The 20,533-nt window shown below is 37.8% G+C and overlaps 1 non-coding gene across 1 annotated transcript; it reads left to right on the top strand.

Annotated features, from left to right (window-relative positions):
* The first annotated feature begins 7,471 nt into the window (after positions 1-7,471).
* LOC143438671 (U6 spliceosomal RNA) lies at positions 7,472-7,578 on the top strand. The gene has a single exon (XR_013107376.1). It is a non-coding gene; the product is annotated as a U6 spliceosomal RNA (small nuclear RNA).
* Positions 7,579-20,533: the final 12,955 nt, after the last annotated feature.

Genomic DNA, 20,533 nt, shown 5'->3' with positions numbered 1-20,533 from the left:
CAGCTGATGAGTGGTGGTGACAGCTCTAAGTAGCCCTTTAGCCCTTGGACATCATGTGGTCCCAGGCAGCATCCCAGACTAGAGACATCAGCCTGGTCTTCAGTGGTATGATTAGCCACAGACATTAATACAGACCCCTGTCACTGCATGCCCCTGGATCTAGCATGGACTTGGCCTTCACCATGTCCTCAAGCCATGGGGCAGGCTACTCATAACATAACTATTTCTCTCTATTTTTCACATCTCCATATCTACCTCTCTTCATAACATTCAAACTGTTCTGCTTCTCTTTCTCTCCTATCTATCCACCATATACTTGCACATTGTAATGAACACCACTGTGGGTAGATCATATTACTGGCAGACCTTTGTCAGACTTGTCATTCTCTGTCTACACCATATGGTATGGTGGGAATCAGGTTTCTGGATGTCTTCCTCTGCCAGGGCACTGTTGCATGGTGGCAGGTGGGTCCCTGGATGTCCTCTATCTGACTGCATGGTGTGGCGTGCTGTGTGTGGGCCTCTGTGTGTCTACAGCCTGCCTATGCTGTACTGTCTAGTGGAGGGCTGGCCTCTGGGTATCATCTGTGTACTCATACCACTGCATGGTTAAACAATCTAATTTTATACCTTTATTCTTCTATACTTCATACTTTTATACAAACATTTTTACTGAAAATGCACATATATATATATCTTATATTGTGGATATATAATGATGGGCTCATCTTCTATCAGTGTCATTTTGTTTGTATACTTTAAGAAAAACAATATGCCTTTCATTTAAGAGATATACAAATGAATAACACAGTATGAGCTGAATTTGAGCTATATTCTCTCACAAAAACTCACTGAATTAATTTCTTCCTAAGGTCATATTTACTGGCATTACAGGAACAGTGTGAAAATTTTATGGAATAATATATGGTCAATGTTGAATATGTATAATAATGTCTTTCCATGATAGTAGATTTTCTATCACACTTACTGCCAGATATAATTTTTGTTCACTAAGAACTTACTGACAAATAATAGGGAGAAAATTAATACTTATGTTTTCATTCTGAAAGACAGCTTTTGAGGGAGTAATGAACATAGGATGAGGCTGGAAATTACCTCAAAAATATTCCCAAGAATTTCCTGTGCAGTTTAAGTGGATACTCTTGAGGTTCAACCAAGGAAAATGGCAGTGGACACATAAAGATGAGCAGAGGCCTTTGGAACACATTGACTGAATACCAATAAATGCATGCCTAAGAAACAAACTGTGATGGAAATCGCTTTGTTATTTCAATTATTTAGACTAAAAAATGGGGAATAACTATTTTGGGATATTGCAAGCAGGAAGTTCAGGATAGTAATCACTCTAAGAATAAAAGTTAGCAGACAAGTATAATACTTCTATACACAACACATACAGAAAGATTAATAGAAGAGTTAAAAATTCTGTTGAACTAGAAAAACAAATACTGGAGTTTGAAAGGATGAAATCAATATGATTCTTGCAACAAATTAAAAAGAAATTGGAAGGATAGTGAAACAGAGAGGTTAGAAACAAGAGCTTCTAGGAATTTGCTTAAGTGCTGTTTAAAGTTAAATTGTTTGATTACAAGAAAGGAAATACCATCCAAACTTTGAATCAACTAAAGAACTACTGACAAGACATAGTCAAACAATTCTTTGTAATTACATATAACATAAGTGTGCTTATACTTTATGTTTTATAAATTAGAGTGGAGTGACTTCTCTTGGAGGGCATCAACTAATCCAATAGTAAGGGCCAAATATTAGTACTGGGCTTAAATTGGTTTTAAAATAAATACTGCTTCAGAAACAGTGTGTGTGTGTGTGTGTGTGTGTGTGTGTGTGTATGTGTATGTGTACAGATATATGTCAGGATAGCATGTGCATGAAGGTAAGTGGGAAATCCTAAAAGTACAACCTTTCCTTCTATCATGTAGTATCTGGGAATTGACTGAGGTGATCAAGCTCTCATTGCCTCAAGGGCCATATGCGAAATGTTAAAGAGGAGAAAGTAAGCATAATTAAAAAGTTATAGTAAAAATCCAAATAAGTCTACTATTTATTGAAAATGTATATAATGAATCATGTCTGGAAAGAAACAAATTATAGATTAATCATTGAAGAATAATCAAAATCAGTAAATGCAGACAGCAATGCAAATGTTTAAAATGACACACAGAAATTAAAGATGGGAAATTAAAGTTTAACAACATGAGGTTGCCTACTCTTTCCCCACCTATTCAATATAGTACTTTAGGTCTTAGCTAAAGCAATAAAACAAATGAAAGACATTAAGGAGACACAAATTCAAAATGAAGAAATCAAAGGTTTTTTTCTTTCACAGATGATGTGACAGTAAACTTAAGTGACACTAAAATTTCCACTTGGGACCTGTGTTGAGGGAGGCCCCAAGATGTCTATGAGGGCAACTCCAGCAGCGGGAAATATGAATCTGGAAGTGGCCACTTCCTGTAGCCAGGCAGGATTCACAGTGAAAGAATAAGGAGAACAAACCACCTGCAAAATTTTTGACCCAAAATGTGACCTGCCCCTCCCAAAAAAGTGCACGGAAAAAGAAAGAAGAGAGACAAGGAATGACTAGCCCAAATCAGAATTATCAATTGGCATCAACCAATCCCTGACCCTATTAATGATACTCTGTTATGCTTGCAGACAGAAACCTGGTGTAACTCTCCTCTGAGAGGTCCCAGCAAGCCACCTATAAAAAAAAGATGAAGAGATTCATCACCAATTATTAAATAGATCATAGTGAGTCTTATGGAAGAGTTGGTGGAAAGATTGAGGTACACAAAGAGGAAAGAGGCTCCACAGTAAAATCAACAGTGTCAACCATCATGAACACTTGGCAGCTTCAAGAGCTTGACTCAACAACCAAAGAGTGATCACCACAGGTTGGACCTAGGCCTCCCACACAGATATAGCAGATGCATAGCTTAGTCTTCAGGTGGGTCCCCCAAGAACTGAAGCAGGGACACTCCCTGAATCTGTTGACTGCCTTGGATTCTTTTCCCCAAACTTGTCTGCTTTGTTTGGCCTCAGTGGAAGAGGATGGACCCAGTCCTTCAGTCACTTAATGTACTGGGGCGGGGGGGGGGGGCAATGTTGTTAGATGGTTGGGAGGGTTCTTGGGGTGTTGGGAGTATTGGGAGACTGATACTCAGAAGGTGGCTCCCTTGTCTCAGAGGAGAAAGGGACAAGGAATGGGAGGAGAATCTTCATGACTAGGTACTGGGAGGAGATGGGTGGCTGATATTGGGAATTAAAGTGAATAAATTAAAAAAAAAATTCTACCTGAGAATTCCTACAGCTGATAAACACATTCAGCAATGTAGATAAGCATAAAGTTAACTTATAAAAAACCAGTAGCATTACTATATACAAATGGCATAAAAACTGAGAAAATATCAGGTAATAACACCTTTCACAAAAGCTTCATATTACAAATTTTCTTAGAGTAACTCCAACAAATAGATGACTTTTATCTTTAAATAAAGAAACTAAAGAAGATATCAGAAGATGAAAATGTCTTCCATATTCATCGACTGACAGTACTAACATAGTTAAAATGGCTATCTGCCAAAAGCAATCTACAGATTCAATCTATGTCATAATTCTGATATATTTCTTCACAAATAATGATAGTACAATTCTCAGCTTCATATGAAAACACAAAAATCTTAGGATAGCCAAAACAATCCTGAACAATAAAAGAACTACTGGAGATATCCCCATTCCAGATTTCAAGTTGTACTACAAAGCAGTAGTAATAAAATCAGCATGATTGTGGCACAAAAACAGATATGTTGGTCAATAGGTTCAAACTGAAGACCCAAATATAAATCTATACACCCATGGGCACTCTGCACAAAATTCAACTCCAAATGGGTCAAATTGTTCAACATAAATACTACATACATTGAACTAGTAGAAAAAAAAAAGGTTGGAATATTCTTGAACTCACTGGCACATAAAAACACTCTCTGAACAGAAGACCATTAGCACAAGATCATTAATGATCTAAGATCATTAACTAATAAAAAGAATCAGATGAAACTAGAATCTTCTGTAAGTCAAAGCATGCCACCAATAAGAGAAACAGCAGCTTATAGAATTGGAAATATTTTTTTACCAGCTCATCTGATAGAGGACTAATATTCAAGATGTAAAAAGAACTCAAGAAATGTGATCTCAAAGTATTAAATAATCCAATTAAAAGTGGAATATAGATCGAATCAGAGAATTTTCAACTGAGGAAACTCAAGTGCTTGAAAACCGATTCAATTTTCAACATCCTAAGCCATCAGGGAAATGCAAATGAACACACGACTTTGAGATTCCATTTTACACATGTCATAATAATACAAGTACAGGTGAAGATGTGGAATAAAGAGAACAATCATCTATTATTTACAGAAGTAAAATTTATACAGTCACTACAGAAGGCTGGCATTTGATCAACTTCAAGATCTAGCTATCTCACTAAATATATAATAAATATATAATATTAAATATAGTGTTTAATATAATAGATAATAGGTTAACATAATATATTTTAGGATTTGTGGTATATGTAGATTAATGTGCATGACAAAACAAAAATACAAGGGAAGGAGAAATTAAGTGTTTATGTTGGGGGTGGGGGCAGAGAGAAGCCTCAACAGTTAAGAGCACTGACTTACCTCCAAGAGGAGCTCATTTCAAGCCCCAGCACCAACACTGGAGCTAACAGCAATCTGTAACTCTAGTTTCAGGGGATCTGATGCCTTCTTCTGTGTATCATGGGAACCAGACACACATGTGGTGCACAAACATCCATATAGAAAAAAGAGTATAAGGCTTTGGCATCTTCTGTAATACACAGTGACGATTTGGATGTAGACTATGAAGAATTAAATGGACCAATAGTTGTGATAAGTGGGTTCAATAAAGAATCTCCAGTTTATTTAATACACAATAACAAAATATTTGAAATGGAGTAAATAATAGATGATTCCATATGCAACATAAAAACATAGAAACTCTGGAGTCATTTCTTCAAATGCAAAGGCAAATACATAGAAACATTTTAATCACTGATTAATATCATTATTCATTAATTAATCAAAACTAAAATGAAATTTTACTTTGTATCACTAGAATGGCTATTTTTAATGGTGGCAACTGACAGTGAGGAAGAAGAAAAGTTGTGTTGCTGCTAGTGATAACATGAAATGCAGAAACTGCTTTGGGAAAGAGTGACTGCCTTTTCATTATTTAATCTTGGGTGTGAATACTTCTTTTCCTAGGTACACACAAGAGGAATGAAAATACATATGGACAAATAAACTTTTTCACAGTATTTATAGAAATCTAATAGTTCACAGCAGCAATGTTCATACAAGTCAAATGTAGTAGTAACAGAAATGTTTATCAACTGATAAATAAAATTGATGCCTAAATATTAGAATATTAGTAATTAATAAGTATAATTAAAGTGCTGAGACATTTCAATAAAAATTCACAATGAAACATTATGCAAAGAAAAATAAGCTGTTTCAGAAGGGCTCCATGTTGTATTCTTCCATTTATATGAGTTATTCAGGACAGGAAAATCTTAGGGGAAAGAGACTATTGTTTGTCTAGGATGATGTGGAGAGCACTGGGTATAAAAAAAACAAAACAAAATTTCTTTGATGGTAACAAAATTATTTTTAAATTAATTGTAATAATGGATTAACTACTATATGAATGCTCTAAAAGACATTATTTGAATTATGTCTTCGAAATGATGGATTGTCTTGCCATAAAATTTGTTGTATGAGAATCATACCCCAATAAAACTATTTTACACATTTTCAAAAATGAACATATAAGCTAAATTAAAATTTTATATGATGGATTTAATTAAAGCCAACCATAAAAATAATTACAAGAATTATAAACAGATTTTGCAACATGACTTCAATGTAAAGAGTTTCAGATAAATGAAGATGCAAAACACAATTATATCTGCAAGAAGTCCACTTAAATTAAAAGGCATAACTAGAATAAAATGGAATCATTATAAAAGATACATTGTAGGAGCAGTAATCATAAAAAAAGTGAAGGAGTTGTGTTCAGGTCATAGAAACAGAACTCATAAGGATTAGTGTCAGACACAATGTATTGTAGTTCATCATGATAAACTGATGGAGAAATGTTTCAATGTGTAAATAACTTAAACCAGTGTTTAAATTCACAAACAAACACTCATGGGCTTTTAAGGAGAAATGATTAACTGGAAATTATAGTTGGTGGCAAAATATTCTTCACCAAGTAGTTCTCCACAAGTAAAACTATTTTCCAGCAAAGACTAAGAATCCTTAAATATTAACTTGACCAAGATGTCATTCGTTGAATCCTTTATCTAGCAAAGTCAAAATGTACATTCTTTTTTGCTGTTGAGTCAATACTCACCTCCATGGACAAAAGTGACAGTACGCTACTGCTATGACCACAAACACAGAGGAACAGAAAATACCATTGTCACAGAAGAGAAATTACCACAGCTCTCTATCCACACAGTAGAAAGATAAGAAAATGTTCTGAAACTTTATAATGATGCAGAATACGAAAGGCTTCGATGAAATGCTATAGGAAGAAGAACTATGTCATGCTGCTTTCTGTTTCATAGTAAAGTAGCAACAGAACAGAGATTATCTCAAGTTCTCTTTGTTTTTGTAATGAAATACCCTGAAAATACAAACTGGGGAAGAGGATTTTTTTTTTTTTTTTGACTGACAGTTTCAGAGGAATAGATCCATCACAAGAGAAATGATGACAACAGGCAGGGAAGGCATGCTTGCTGGAGTCTTTGAACTGATATATTCTGAAAGCAAAATGAATGGGCCCAGGCTACAAAGCTGTAAACCTTGCATCCAATAAAGGACACATACCACTTTAGAATCAACCAAGTAGTTTCTACAGCCTTCTCAAATAGTACCATCAACTGAGGATCAGGTATTTAAACATGTAAGTCTAGGGGACACATTTAATATTCAAGCTACAACAGTAAAAATTTAGTATATTACTTTAAAAAGTAAGAAAAAAAGAATTGAGTGATAAATATTTGATACATATGTTTACCAAAACTGGAGCATCATATTGTAATAAAGTACAATATGGCACCCCACAAATTTGTACAATTTACATCAGTTTAAATGGAAAATACAAAAGTAAATGAAGAGAAGTATCTAATATCAACTATTACAATAAAAATAATAATACCCTCAGTAGCATCTCTTCTGTGATTAACAATATTGTTTAGTCTGCATTCATCTACATGATTCAGTCAGTAGAGGCAATGAGGACCTAATAGGTGAAAGAGGGAATATTTTTAGTTCAACACATAGTCATGATAAAAGTCTTTTGTCATAATGGTAATAAAAAGAAATAAGAAAGGTCCGCCTTGCTCGCTTCGGCAGCACATATACGAAAATTGGAACGATACAGAGAAGATTAGCATGGCCCCTGTGCAAGGATGACATGCAAATTCGTGAAGCGTTCCATATTTTTAGCAAGCCAGTAGCCAACATCAAACTAAATGGAGAGAAACTTGAAGCAATCCCACTAAAATCAGGGACTAGGCAAGGCTGCCCACTCTCACCTTACCTATTCAATATAGTACTGGAAGTCTTAGCTAGAGCAATTAGACAACAAAAGGAAGTCAAAGGGATACAGATAGGAAAGGAAGAAGTCAAAATTTCACTATTTGCAGATGATATGATAGTATACTTAAGTGAACCTAAAACTTCCACCAGAGAACTCCTAAACCTGATAAACAACTTTAGCAATGTGGCTGGATATAAAATCAACTCAAACAAATCAGTAGCCTTCCTCTACTCAAAGGATAAACAGGCAGAGAAAGAAATCAGGGAAATGACACCCTTCACAATAGCCACGAATAAAATAAATTATCTTGGAGTGAATCTAACAAAGCAAGTGAAAGATCTGTATGACAAGAACTTCAAGTCTCTCAAGAAAGAAATTGAAGAACATCTCAGAAGATGGAAAGATCTCCCATGCTCCTGGATTGGCAAGATTAATTTAGTAAAAATGGCTATCCTGCCAAAAGCAATCTACAGATTCAATGCAATACCCATCAAAATTCCAAATCAAGTCTTCATAGAGATAGTAAGAGCAATTTACAAATTCATTTGGAATAACAAAAAACCTAGGATAGCGAGAACTATTCTCAACAATAAAAGAACCTCTGGGGGAATCACCATTCCGGACCTCAAACTGTACTACAGAGCAGTAGTGATAAAAACTGCTTGGTATTGGTACAGAGACAGAAAGGACGATCAATGGAACAGAATTGAAGACCCAGAAATGAACCCGCATACCTATGGTCACTTGATATTTGACAAGGGAGCTAAATTCATCCAGTGGAAAAAGGACAGCATTTTCAACAAGTGGTGCTGGCTCAACTGGAGGTCAACATGTAGAAGAATGCAAATTAATCCATTCTTATCTCCTTGCACAAAGCTCAACTCCAAGTGGATAAAGGACCTTCACATAAAGCCAGGTACACTGAAAATATTAGAAGAGAAGTTGGGGAAGACCCTCGAATACCTAGGCACAGGGGAAAAGTTCCTGAACAGAACACCAATGGCTTATGCTCTAAGATCAAGAATTGACAAATGGGACCTCATCAAATTGCAAAGCTTCTGTAAGGCAAAGGACACTGTCAACAAGACAAAATGGCAACCAACAGATTGGGAAAAGATCATTACCAATCCTACATCTGATAGGGGGCTAATATCTAATATTTACAAAGAACTCAAGAAATTAGACGCCAAACAACAAAATAACCCCATTAAAAAATGGGGTACAGAGCTAAACAAAGAATTCTCAACTGAGGAAACTCGAATGGCCGAGAAGCACCTTAAGAAATGCTCAACATCCTTAGTCATCAGGGAAATGCAAATCAAAACAACACTGAGATACCACCTCACACCAGTCAGAATGGCTAAGATAAAAAACTCAGGTGATAGTAGATGCTGTCGAGGATGTGAAGAAAGAGGAACACTCCTGCATTGTTGGTGGGGTTGCAAGCTGGTACAACCACTTTGGAAGTCAGTCTGGCAGTTCCTCAGAAAATTGGACATAGCACTACCTGAGGACCCAGCTATACCACTTCTGGGTATATACCCAGAAAATGCCTCAACAAATAACAAAGACATATGCTCCACTATGTTCATAGCAGCCCTATTTATAATAGCCAGAAGCTAGAAAGAACCCAGATGCCCTTCAACAGAGGAATGGATACAAAAAATGTGGTACATATACACAATGGAATATTACCCAGCTATTAAAAATAATGAATTCGAGAAATTCTTAGGTAAATGGATGGATCTAGAAAATATCATCCTGAGTGAGGTAACCCAATCACAAAAGAACACACATGGTATTTACTCACTGATAAGCGGAGATTAGCCCAAAAGTTTGAAACAACAAAGATTCAACTACCAGACGACACGAAGCTCATGAAGAAGAAAGAACAAGTGAGGATGCCTAGGTCTTTCTTAGAAGGAGTAACTAAATACCCAAGGGAGCAAATATGGAGACAAAGTGTGGGTCAGAATCTGAAGGGGGGGTTGTAGGGAGACCATTGTGTCTGGGTATTCATTCCATAGGCAGTCACCAAAAATAGACGCTGATAGGGATGTCAGGATGGGAAAGCTGACAGCAGCCTGATAAGGCTGTCTCCTTAGAGGTCTCTCAGAGTCGGACATACCCAGAGACAGATACCCACAGCTATCCATTAATCTGATCAAAGTTCCCAATGGAGGAGTTAGAGAGTAAATTGAGGGAACCGTGAACGATACGGGCTGGTGGCCCTGTGAGGAGAGCAAGAATACCAACCAGCCAGAGCTCCCCAGGGTCTAAACCACCAGCCCAGGTGCACATAGGGAGAGACACATGACTCCAGCTGTATATGTAGGGGAGGATGGCCCTGTTGGGCATAGGTGGGAGACAAGATCATTGGTATCCTGAAGGCTGAGCACTGAGGGGGGGGAATCTGAGGGTGGGGAGGGAGGCTGGGGGTAGGTGGGTAAACACCTTCATAGAGGCAGGAGGAGGGAGGATGGGATAAGGGGTTCCTGGGTGGTGGGGGAAATATGGTAAGGGGATAAAATTTGAAATGTAAATATTATATCCAATAAAAGAGGGGAAAAATAGAAAAGCGGTTAGAACCAACATTCTTAATAAAATGTCAGCCCTCTTTAAAAAAAAAAAAACTATCTTGATACTAAAATTTGTTTTGAGAATTGTATATTGCAGAATGATCAGCCTTGGTGTATCTACTCAACAAGCAAGCTGGGCAGACCTGCTCAAACCTCTGAGGTCCGTGAATTCCATCTGGAGGCAGCGAAGACACAGCATCAGAGGATTGTCAACTTGCTCTCCCCCCCACTCCTCTTCTAATATCTCAACGCCCATAATCAGCTTGAAGAAGCTAATGATGAGTCAGTGCCCCTATTCCCTGGGCATGGGGACTAAGGTGGTAAATGTTGGGCTGTCTCCCTAGGGAAAAATAGTGGTTTTGTCGGAATAGAGAGGATTAGCTAGGGTTTATTGCATAGCCATAACCTACTAGTAGAAATCTGTATAATTAATATCAAGATGAAGATATAAATTCTTAAATGGCACCAATTTACTTTGTTTACAAATTTTAAGGTTTTCATTGGCATGAGCTTCTTAGTGATATGAGTGAGATGAATATTGTTACTCTCATAGGCATTGTACCAGTATAACACACTTAGGAATACAAAGCTTAGACCCAGTCCTTCTTTAACTTTTTTAACTGATTTGAGATGGTCAGCCTGTGAGTTAAGGGACTATAGCAAATTCATGACTTGGAGTTTATTATAAGGGTGTTCTCTATGTTTTATTTAGAAATAGCTGAGTGGAGTTAACAGGCAACAGTCCAGATTACCTTACATGAATAGCTGGTTTTCAAAACATCAGAAATCCTTAGAATTGACATGACAAACATTTCAGTATTAATGTTCATTTTCATTAGATACCTGTCTGCTCCGGACAGCTTCCTATGTTAAATTCTAAGAAGAAATTGAGCATCCTTGGAGTTACTCCAGTTGTGGTGAGACAGCCACTAGGCAAGAATTACAACTTTCCTTCTACAGACAAATTACTGTCCAGAAAAGGACACACTTGCAGAATAGTCGACTGATTATATCTGCCTAGACAGAGTAATCAGCCCTTAATAATTCTGCAGCACTAAGGTCTGTCAGATGATCCTGGGCCAGAAGGCAGAAGAACAGATGCTCCAACATTTTGAAGTAGAGCGAGTGTCCAGGTGTTCAGAGGTCTCTATAAATTGGCTAAGTTTTAGAAGCTATGCTTTGTGCTTCCCACAATTATAGTCAACTCAGTCATTCTGGATTTCTGATGGGGTTGAAAACTTATAGCTATTTACTTTGAGAGAAAAGATCTGAGTGTATGGTCATCAGCTGACATTCATCCTAAAGCCAAGGAAAAAGCCAGGTTCAGAACTAAGTGTTTTAGTTAGGATAGATGACAGAGGTGCTGGTTAGTCAACAAAAGGATGGACTGGGTATTAGGACTATCTTGTACCTCACTGGTACAAATAGGCATAATTATGCTCTAATTGTATTTTGAGAGAAAAGTTTCCTTTTAACAGGAAGGGTGATGTGTAGGAGGAGCTAAGGTGGGAGGAGTACTGAGAGGAAGAAAAGGAGTAAGAAGAGGAGAAGAAGAAGGAGAGGAGAAGCTAGGTGATGAAAGAGAGATAGAGGGGGGAGACAGGGAAGCAGATGTTCATGTATCTCCACCAGTCAAAGATAGTTGATATATCTAGGTTGGGTAGTGGGTTACACCTCTGATTGAACAATACCAAACTTATAAAGCCTATGATTAACATTTCTTAAAAAAATGTATAAATGCAAAATGAAAAGGGGGCATGGGATAGGGGTTTTCTAAGGGGGGGAATGGGGAAACGGGATGGTATCTGAAGTGTAAATGAAAGATCTAATAAAAAAATAAATAAATAAAAAAAAAAGAAAGGTCCGCCTTTAAAATTTCTAGTAGCAACATTGTAATAATAGTGAAAGATGAAATGCATTTCCTATACAATCAGGGGCAAGTACAGCATGTCTCTTTTTATACTGCAATACATTATAATTTATCTGTTGTAGCCAGTATGATATCAAAGAAAATGAAGGAAATAGGATCGTGAGTTTTTATGCAATATACCATACATTTGTTAATTGTATAATAGTACCTATTATTAGAATTTATTTTTATTTGTATGATGTTTTATGCATATATATATATATATATATATATATATATATATATATATATGCACTATGTGGGTACTTGGTGCAAACATAGGGACCTATCATGGTTGCCCTCTGAAAGACCCAACAAGCACATGAAAGAGTCAGATGGAGATATTTATACTCAACCAATGGACAGAAGCTGCTGACCCCTGTGGTTGAATTAGGGAAAAGCTGGAAGAAGCTGAGGAGGAGGTTGACCCTATAGGAGGACCAGCAGTTTCAATTAACATGAATCCCTGAGATCTCTCAGACACTAGACCACCAACCAGGCAGCATATACCAGATGATATGAGGCCCCCGACGTATACACAGCAGAGGACTGCTGGGTCTGGATTCAGTCAGAGAAGATGCACCTAACCCTCAAGAGACTGGAGGCCCCAGGGAGTGGAGTGGTCTGGTATGGACATCCTTGTGAAGACAGGGGATGTGGATGGGGAACAGTCAGAGGGTGCACCGGAAAAGAGATAAAATCTGGAGTGTAAAAAAAAGGATTAAATAAATTGTCTTTAAAAATCAAAGAAATATAACAATAGTGTCATATATGGGATTATTTTTAAAAGCCTGGGAACCTGTAATGTTAAAAACTACCAGGTCCTGTGAAGAGAAGTGAAACCTCTGCATGAAAGAAAAATTATTATGTACAAAAGCACTAAGTACCACCAAGATGGAGAATTATTTCAGATTGGTTTAAGAACAAAGCTAAGCGATCGTCAATTGTGATCTCGGCACTAGTTCATAATTTTAAATAAATAGTTACAATGTCTGGCAGAGAGCAAAAAATTTCTTATAGCAACACAGAGGTGACTTTTGCCATTTGAATTAATTATCTAACAATATAGAAGACAAACATTTAATCGTGTTGGAATCTTGCTGAATGTGGATGCAGAGAGAGCAAGACCCTGTTGAAGAAGCTCAGGGCAACGGGAGCCGTCAGAAATTCTAGTAGCTTCTTGCTTCTCCTTCAGACTCAGGGTCCATGAGGCACAGAAAAATAGGCTGTACAGTATTAGCAAGTTTATCTTTATGTTACAATGCGATCTTGATTCTAATATTGCATAACGTGATCATATAACAGTGAGTTCTCAAATATATAATGTATGGAATATTACAAAATAGGCAAAATTGAATTTAAAATCAAGTGTTAGATCTTTTCTCCAGATGGATGCCCTAAATGCTTAAGATATAAAATATTCTGTTTATTGAAGGCTCGAGTTTTATTTAATTGTGCGTATTTTTTATATTTTAATAAATTATGAATAATTTAATATAATATTGTATTAAATAGGTAATGATTAGCTGGCTAGATGTTCAGCAAACAATGACTCATGCCCCACAAGCCTGAAAACCTGAGTTTAACCACTGAAACTCAAAAAGGTTTGCCTGAAAAAACTCATCCAAAAATCTATCCTCTGACATCCACACACATGCTGTAACATCTGAACCACCCAACAAACACTCATCTTATGGTTGTGCTCACAAAATAATAAGAGTAATTATACAATAATAACTGTTAGCACCTCTTTCTATAACTATAAAACTTTATATCCTGTTTTGCTATTGATTAACAATCTAATAATATTCACTGTATAGAGAATGGATTTCATTTGGGGATTTTCTGCTTCTGTATACATATTTCTATTGTAGAACTGGTATGTTATTGGGTTGAATAGTTTTATGCCAACTTGACACAGCTAAAGTCATCAGAGATGAGGAAACCTCAATTAAGAAAATGCCTCCAGAAGATTGAGCTGCTGGTAAGCTTGAAGAACAAAATCTCAATTAGTAATTTTTGGTAAAAGGGCAAGTCCATTGTAGGCAGTGGCGTCACTGGGTTGGTGGTCCTATGTTATATATGAAAGCAGGCTAATCCTGAACTCTCCATCTCTTCTCCCATCCAGTTCTCTCCCTCCATCTGCTTCCTATGACTCTTTTGTTCCCTCTTCTGAGTGAGATTCAAGCATCCTCCAGTGAATGCTTTTTGTTTAGCTTCTTTGGATCTGTAGAATGTATTGTGGGTATCATATACTTTATGGCTAATATTCACTTATAAGTAAGTACATACCATGTATAGTTTTGGGACCTTGTTATCTCACTCAAAATGATATTTTCTAGTTTTATCTATTAGCCTGAAAAATTCATGATGTCCTTGAATTTAATAGCTGAATAGTGTTCCATTACATAAATTAACCACATTTTCTGCATCCATTCTTTGGCTAAAGGTTGTTTCTCAGTTTCTGGCTATTATAAAAAAGAAGCTGCTGTGAACATAATAGTGCACGTGTCCTTGTGGTATGATTGAGCATATTTTAAGTATACGCCCAGGAGCAGCATAGCAGGATCAGGTGTGGAGAGAGACAGGAGAGAGGGCCAGAGGGCTAGGAGAATGAATAGAAATTTGCACCTGGAGGTGTTGGGAGTGGGGTTGGGGATATCTCTATAACTTTCAAAAGACCTGGGATGGGAGTTTTCCTAGGAGTCTATGAGGGTCTCTGGGAGTGGCCTTAGCTGTTATATCAGTGGGAATATGGACTCTGAAGAGACTACATCCTATAGCCAGGCAAGATTCCCAGTGGAGGAACAAAAGCACCAAACCACCTACAAAATTTATCCTTTAGGCAAAACATGCAGGGAGAAAAATGGTGTAGAGACTGAGAGAATGGCCATCCAATGATCAGTCCAACTTGAGACCCATCCCATGGGCAAGCAATAATCCCTGACACTATTAATGATGCTGTTATGCTTGCAGACAGGAGACTATCAACTGTCCTCTGAGAGGCTCCACCCTTCAGCTGACTGAAACAGATGCAGAGACCCCCAGAAAAACATTAGAAGGAGCTCAGGGACTCCTAGGGAGAGCTGAGGGAAAGACTGAGGGAACCTAAGAGGACAAGGACTCAATAGAAAGACAAATAGTGTTAACAAACCTGGACACATGGGGACTGAACTACCAACCAAGAAGCATACACAGGTTGGACCTAGGCCCCCTGCATATATATAGCAGATGTGCATCTCAATCTTCATATCGGTCTCTCAACAACTGGAGGCTGTCCCTAAAGCTGTTACCTGTCTGTGTAAGCTGTTCCCCTAACTGGGCTGCCTTGTTTGACCTCAGAGGGAGTGGATGTCCCTAGCCCTGTGGAGACTTGCTGTGACAGGGTGGGGGACACCCATGGAGAGCCTCCATTCTCTCCATTCTCTGGGGAGAGGGAAAGTTTGGGGAGAAGGAAGGGAAGGACTGGAAGAGGAGGGAGGAAGGAGGGTTGGCAGCAGTCAAGATGTGAAGTTCATAAATAAATTAATGGAAAGAAGAGAAGAAGAAAGGAAGCAAGAGAGAGAAGGAGAGAGGGAGAGAGACAGACAGACAGAGGGAGGGAGGGGAGAGACAGAGAAAGAGAGAGAGGGAGAGAGAGAGAGAGAGAGAGAGAGAGAGAGAGAGAGAGAGAGAGAGAGAGAGAGAGAGAGAGAGAGAGAGAGAGAACGGCACAACAAGCCATGGGAAGCAATCCAGCAATCATCCTGTGGCCTCTATATAAGCTCCTGCCCCTAGGACCCCATCTTGCTTGGATTCCTGTTCTGACATCATTTGATGATGCACTATGATGTAGAAGTTTAAGCTGAGTAAACCTTTTCCTCTCCAAGTTGGTTTGATCATGGAGTTTCTTTGTAGCAATGGGAAATCAGAAGGAAAGACAGACAGACAGAGAGACAGAAGCATGCACACACATATGCATGTAAGCATGTATGCAAATATAGAGGAAGATTTACAAACTATAGGCTCAAAAATTATTAAATAAAAAGTTGTCTTCCTTCTCACTGCTGATCAGGAGTCACCACTAACAAGGAGAAGGAAAAGCAGAAGCCAGAAAGATGGTCAGTTTGCTTAATAGCTGCTGCCCAAGTGGAGTCTGTGGTATGACTCTCTGTGAGAAATATCTTAAAATGATGGATATAAGCAATGTGCAAGATATATAACACTAGACCAAACAGAAGGAAGACAGGATTTACTGTGATATCTACTACAATTAAAAATAGAAAAGCATTCTCAGAGAACTCCCTCAGGAGTTACAATCTTTCTGCTTCCTCTTACATAATTTTCCCTGGGCCTTAAGTAAGGTAGTGTTTTACATGTATTCCTTGAGATTGATCTCTAAAACATACACATACTCCCCTCCCCCCAAGAAAAAATGCTAGGGACATTTTCCAAAGAATTCCAATCACTCATTTTAAGACCTGATTCGCCAAATTAAAAAAGAAACAAAGAAAGAGAGAGAGAGAGAGAGAGAGAGAGAGAGAGAGAGAGAGAGAGAGAGAGAGAAGGAAAAATAGAGGGAGGAGGGAGGGAGGCAGACAAGAAGGGAGGGAGGGAGGGAGCAAGGAAGGAAGGAAGGGAGACAAACAAACCATTGCTTTTTCTTATATTGGATTTCAGAAAACTCCAGGTCTGTGAGGAGGAGGAAGGGAAAATTAGGTCTGTGTTTACAATGAATTAAAAACAGTCTCCTTAAAATTAAGAGTGTTTAAATAGTTTGTTTTTTTTCAACCACAGACATACAAATGTAAGAGCGAGAACTGAGACAGCTACGTTCCTCAGGAACTATAGTCCTGGAAAGGCATTAACCAGTGTCTTTCCTGCCTGACTTCCCAGATCCATGTCCTAGGATTCCCAGCTGAAGCTACATGTGCATATTTCCTGGGTTTCCTTACAAGGTTTCTATGAATGCTCAATTTGCTTTAGAAAGACAGAGACAGTCTGAGACCCTCCACAGCTTTAACCAAACAATAAATGAATCTATTTATATATTTTATGTTATTTTTTTCTATTAATGCATGTAAGCTGTCAGACTCTGGGGCTTATTGATTTTTTGTTTGTTTGTTTTTACCATTTGATCTTTTTTGACATTGTTCTTTTTTTTCTAAATCAAGATTAAAGGAGAAATCCTGCTATAAGTTTGTGGCCTATATGGAACTTCTAGGTAGTTTCATAAAGCCATGTATAATTTATGGCTGAACCCAGTAAGCTTTCTAAATTGATGAACATAATCTTTGAGTTTGAAAAAGCAAAAGTAACAAGAATCTGCATATAGTAGTTAAGAATGCAAAAAGAAGAAATTACAAATTTACACAATATGTCTCCTTCAGTCTTTAGCTTAGTATACTTGGGGCATGTGTTTACAATATTTTTTGTTTGTTTGTTTGTTTATCCACTTTGCCAACCCCTCTCTCCTCTCTTCCCAGTCCCCATGCACCAATCCCCCTCAAAAGAGGAGGTCCCCCAATGGGTACCAACCCACCCTGCCATGTCAAATTTCAGCAGAAGTATGTGCATCTTCTTCCACTGAGGCCAAAGAAGCCCAGATAGGGAATGGGATCCAAAGTGAAGCATCAGAGTCAGAGTCATCCTATGCTCCGTTAGGGGACTCACACTGAGAACACGAATCTCTACATTCTGTGTAGCGGACTTACATTCAGCCCATGCGTGCTCTTTGATTGATAATTCAGTCTCTGTGAGACACTGTAGGTCTTCTTGTGGTGTCTTTGATCCCTCCAGCTCCCTCAATTCTTCTCCCTACTCTTGCACAAGACTCCTCAAGCTCTGCCCATAGTTTGGCTATGGATCTCTGCACCGGTTTCTGGCACCTGTGGGATCATGCCTCTCAGAAGACAATTATGCTAGGTTCTTTTCTGCAAGCATAGCAAACTATCTTTAACAGCGACAGGGATTTACTCTCTCCCATGGAGTGGGTCTCAAGTTGGTCCATTCAGTTTTGAAAAATTAGGAATAGTTTTACTTCAAGATGCTTCTGTACCACTACTGGGCTTAAACCCAAAAGATGATCTATCATACCACAAGAACACTTACTCAACTATTTTCATAGCAACTTTAATCATAATAGTCAGACACCAGAAAAAACCTAGATGTCCCTCAACTGAAGAATGGATAAAGAAAACATGGCACATTTATATAATGGAATACTTAGTTATTAAAAACAAGGATATCATGAAATTTACAGACAAATGGATGGAACTACAAAATATTATCCTGAGTGACATAACCTCAACCCATAAATACACACATGGTATGTATTCACTTGTAAGTGGACATTAGCAATAAAAACACAGGGTAATCATGCTACAATAATCCACAGATCCAAAGAAGCTAAGTAACAAGGAGGGCAGAAAAGAGGATGTCTGAATTTCACTCAGAAGGGGAAATAAAATAGACACTGGAAGTGGATAGAGGGAGGGAACTGGGTAGAAGAGGTGGGAAGAGGAATGAGGAACAGGTGAGGATCAGGTGTAGGGAGAAGTGGGTGGGTGGTCTGGAAAAGAGAACAGAAATAGTTTGGCTGCATCTCTGGGATGAGCCAGAGATCTGTGACAGAAATACTCCTGGTACTGAGAATCCTAGCAGTGGAGATATAGAATGATGTGGCCACCTCAGGTAGGACTTCCACCCACAAAACCTTTTACCCCAAATTTGTCCTGCATTCAGAGATAAAAATAGAACAGAAATTGAGGGAATGTCTAAACAATGTTGATATCTGAAGAAGCCAGAGAAAGGGCTACCTAGAAAAGGCAAAAAATAGAGCCCTTGACTCTCACATCAGGACATCAATGAGAAGTGTGCCAATAAGACATTTAGGAATTCTCATTAATAACAAGGCACCATGCTTGGTTATAACAGAGGATTGTCTCAGCAATAAGGTGAAATTGACTGAGGTGAACCCACTGGAGTTCTGATTAACATGGAGATTGCCAATCACATGGCTCTTACTGATTTTCAACACAATGGCTTAGATTACTGATTTTGTCTGAATCATTGATGTCCACTGTGCCTTTGTTGTATAATGAGTTTTCTATACTCCTTGAACTTCTGCAATTGTACTTTATTTAGTTTGTATGGAAATGTGTTTCTTTAGAGACAATACATTGTCTTGCATATTTTTCCACTGCCACTGGCATAAGGAACTTAACACTATGTTATCAATTACCAGCCTGAGGAGTTCTCCAAAATCTGGACTTAGATGTTGCTAGTGTCTTAACTTATTCTTCAGCAAATAAGTTTAGGAAAAGTTATTGCTAAACTGAACTGCAGGGCTATATTTCTTTAAGTGTATTCTCAAAGTAGTTTAGAATTAAAAGTTTTAAAAATATTTGCATAAGTGTCTTAACAGTAGGTACATTTTATTTTTAAAAAATACATTATCTTAAAGATATAACGTGTAACTCTATGGATGGATTTAAATAGTAATTAAACTTTGAAAATTAAGAAAAAATTAAAGACTAAGTGGAAAATGAGCTTGCTTATATTTTTCTCTTGTCTTAAAAAGTTTTCTACTGAAATAGATTGCACAGTGTTCTATGAAGAGTACTGTTTAGGTTTATGAACAAAAAAAAGTGTTGGTAAAGTAAAATAATCATAGGTCCCAAGGGTCTCAGGGATGATTTTTACCTTAGCAACCATCCTTTAGCTGCTTTAAAACAATTGCTTGAAAAATATAATATATATGAAAATATATGTGCAGATGCGCCAGGAATGGGATAACTACTTCTAAATGACTGATTAGGAAGGTCCCAATGTCACCTACAACAAAAACACAGGCTATTTATTGTTCTTCGTTTTCAGCTATAAATATATGGTAAGTTTTACTGCTGAATAAAGCACCTTTGTCATTTGTGAACCGTAGAGAAGTCAGCCTGGAACTGTCTAGAAAAGTCTCTCCCTGATGGCTAGGTTTCATGGTGCTAGAAGGTGAGATAGAGGTTTCTACTGAAGAAAAAGACATTAATAATCTTACCCAATTCTGGACCATAGGTGGTCTCCTGTCAAACAACCTTCTACTCATATTTATACTCAAGAGTCTGTGCTCCTCTGAACTTTGGTCAAATGAGCTTCTTATTGCCCTGACCAGTCAGTAATAATGAGACTCAGAACTGCTCCAAGTGCTGAAGATAAGTAACAGAGTAAAAGAAACACTAGATCAATACCCCCTCCACTACTCCTGAATATATCAGAAAGGGATCAGAATGAGTGTCACAGCCAAAGGATGAAGAGAGAGCCGTGAAGTGTTGTCCTGAGGACATGGCATGGCTGTTGCACAAGCAGATGTGACTACTAGAAGAAAATGTACATGAGTTTA

This window comes from Arvicanthis niloticus, chromosome 25 (assembly GCF_011762505.2).
Source record: "Arvicanthis niloticus isolate mArvNil1 chromosome 25, mArvNil1.pat.X, whole genome shotgun sequence".
In the NCBI taxonomy this organism is placed as follows: Eukaryota; Metazoa; Chordata; class Mammalia; order Rodentia; family Muridae; genus Arvicanthis; species Arvicanthis niloticus.
This window is presented reverse-complemented; position numbering and strand designations above follow the sequence as displayed.